This window comes from Leucopleurus acutus (assembly GCF_964270905.1).
Source record: "Leucopleurus acutus genome assembly, chromosome: 1".
Taxonomy (NCBI): Eukaryota; Metazoa; Chordata; class Mammalia; order Artiodactyla; family Delphinidae; genus Leucopleurus; species Leucopleurus acutus.
In genome coordinates, this window is record NC_139142.1 from 63,984,476 (window position 1) to 63,987,055 (window position 2,580).

Below are 2,580 nucleotides of genomic sequence, written 5' to 3' on the forward strand. Positions count from 1 at the left end.
TGTTCCACTGATCTATATTTCTGTTTATGTGCCAGTACCATATTGTCTTGATTACTGAAGCTTTGTAGTATAGTCTGAAGTCAGGGAGTCTGATTCCTCCAGCTCCATTTTTTCCCCTCAAGATTGCTTTGTCTATTCGGGGTCTTTTGTGTCTCCATACAAATTTTAAGATTTTTTTGCTCTAGTTTTGTAAAAAATGCCATTGGTAATTTGATAGGGATTGCATTGAAACTGTATCTTGCTTTGGGTAGTATAGTCATTTTCACAATAGTGATTCTTCCAATCCAAGAAATGGTATATCTCTCCATCTGTTTGGGTCATCTTTGATTTCTTTCATCAATGTCTTATAGTTTTCTGAGTACAGGTCTTTTACCTCCTTAGGTAGGTTTATTCCTAGGTATTTTATTCTTTCTGTTGCAGTGGTGAATGGGATTGTTTCCTTAATTTCTCTTTCTGATCTTTCATTGTTAGTGTATAGGAATGCAAGAGGTTTCTGTGCATTAATTTTGTATCCTGCAACTTTACCAAATTCATCGATTAGCTCTAGTAGTTTTCTGGTGGCATCTTTAGGATCATATATGCATAGTATCATGTCATCTGCAAACAGTGACAGCTTTAGTTCTTCTTTTCCAATTTGGATTCCTTTTATTGCTTTTTCTTCTCTGATTGCCGTGGCTAGGACTGCCAAACGTATGTTGAATAATAGTGTCGAGAGTAGACATCCCTGTCTTGTTCCTGATATTAGTGGAAATGCTTTCAGTTTTTCACTGTTGAGAATGATGTTTGCTGTGGGTTTGTTGTATATGGCCTTTATTATTTTGAGGTAGGTTCCCTCTATGCCCACTTTCTAGAGAGTTTTTATCATAAATAGGTGTTGAATTTTGTCAAAAGCTTTTTCTGACACGCGAACCCGTGGCAAACGCGGCAAGGGCTGCGTGACTCAGCCCGGCTCCCCGCCCGCCTGCCCGAGCCCCTGCGACCCCGGCTGGGATCCCGCCTGCCAGCTGGCTGGCCCCCTCACGGGGCTCGTGCTGCTGACCCGCGCCTGCGACCAGGAGGATGTGCAGCCATGGGCTGCCTGGCCGGGAGTGTGGCTGCGCTGCTGCTTGGGCTGCCCGTGGACTGCACAGAGGCCCAAAAGCATTGCTGGTATTTTGAAGGACTCTATCCAACATATTATATGTCTTTGATCATCCGGTTACAGGGCCTCCCCAGAAGGAAACCACTGTAATTCTGCCCACAGGATGTGTAGCAAACAGATGCTGCCCTTACGAGGACTGCTGCGGCTCCAGGTGCTGTGTGCAGGCCCTCTCCATACAGAGGCTGTGGTACTTTGGGTTCCTCCTGATGATGGGCTTGCTCTTCTGCTGTGGTGCCGGCTTCTTCATCCGGAGGTGCATGTACCCCCCGCCGCTGATCGAGGAGCTGGCATTCAACGTGTCTTACACCAGGCAGCCCCCGAACCCCACTCCAGGAGCCCAGAAGCTGGGGCTGCCGTTTTACACTGACCCTGGAGGACCAGGGATGAATCCTGCTGGGAACCCTGTGGCGATGGCTTTCCAGGTCCAGCCCAACTCACCCCAGGGAAGCACAGCCTACCCAGCGCCCCCTTCCTACTTCGACACGCCCTGCCCGCATATGAACAGGTGGTGAAGGCCAAGTGGCTGGGAGCTGCCTGGCACCTGCCTGTGCAACTGGCCGGAGAGGCTGTCACTCGCCCTCCCTGGCCCCATCACTGTTCACTTCCAGGAATGGTCTTATGAGCCACTAAAGGGCAAATTCCTTTTTGATATCTTCAAAGCAAGCACAGCTTCCTTTCAGGTTTCCCTTGGAGGACCAGGATTTGAATTCACCCCGTGTCTCCTCTGTTGCTTCTGTTTCCAATGTAATCTGTGCTCTGGCTGAGTGGAGAGTCCCAAGGGTTGACCCCCTAGGGTGGTGTGCCCAGACCCTCAGGGGAGAGACCCTGGCGGAAGGTGAGACAGGGCACGTGGAGGTGAGTATGCGTGAACGGGAGCAGGGGCCTGCGCCACCCGGAAGGCCCCGCACATGGCAGGCGGCGCATCGGAAGCAAGGCCCCACAGGGCCAGCTGTGTGAGCCCCATGCTGGACAGTCTTCCTCTTCAAAAAGCTGTCAGAGAAACAGGCGTTGGTGGCACATCCTCTGAGCCCTCTCTTCTCCATCCCCTTCCTGAAGACCAGAGCTGCCCTCTGCACAGCCAGGGCTGGGAGAGCCCTGGGTATGGCTTGCACCTCAAGGAGATGGGGATCCAGAATGAGGCTACATTGATGTCTATAGTTATCTGAAAATCACTAAAGAAAGTTATTTAAATTCATGGGAAATTGCCCCCTGCCTCAAACTGGACATTGCATTTGATGAGCTCTTGGTCTGACTGGGGAGAAAAATGTTCGAGCCCTTTTTAGTGTGTCCTGTGGAAGGTGGTGTGGAGTCCTGTCCTGAGGTCAGACTCGGAGTCCTTCCTGGACGTCAGCAGCTCTCTGGCCTGTGATCACGGCCAGGCACCTCTGCGCCCTCCCCTGAGGTAGCTCTGATGGTGGGTTGTGATGGACACTTTCAAA

The 2,580-nt window shown here is 50.8% G+C and overlaps 1 pseudogene across 1 annotated transcript; it reads left to right on the forward strand.

Annotated features, from left to right (window-relative positions):
• Positions 1–982: 982 nt before the first annotated feature.
• Positions 983–1,763, forward strand: LOC309968680 (WW domain binding protein VOPP1-like; annotated as a pseudogene). Its single transcript has 2 exons — positions 983–1,182; positions 1,260–1,763. The product of its transcript is annotated as a WW domain binding protein VOPP1-like (transcript).
• The last annotated feature ends 817 nt before the right edge of the window (positions 1,764–2,580 follow it).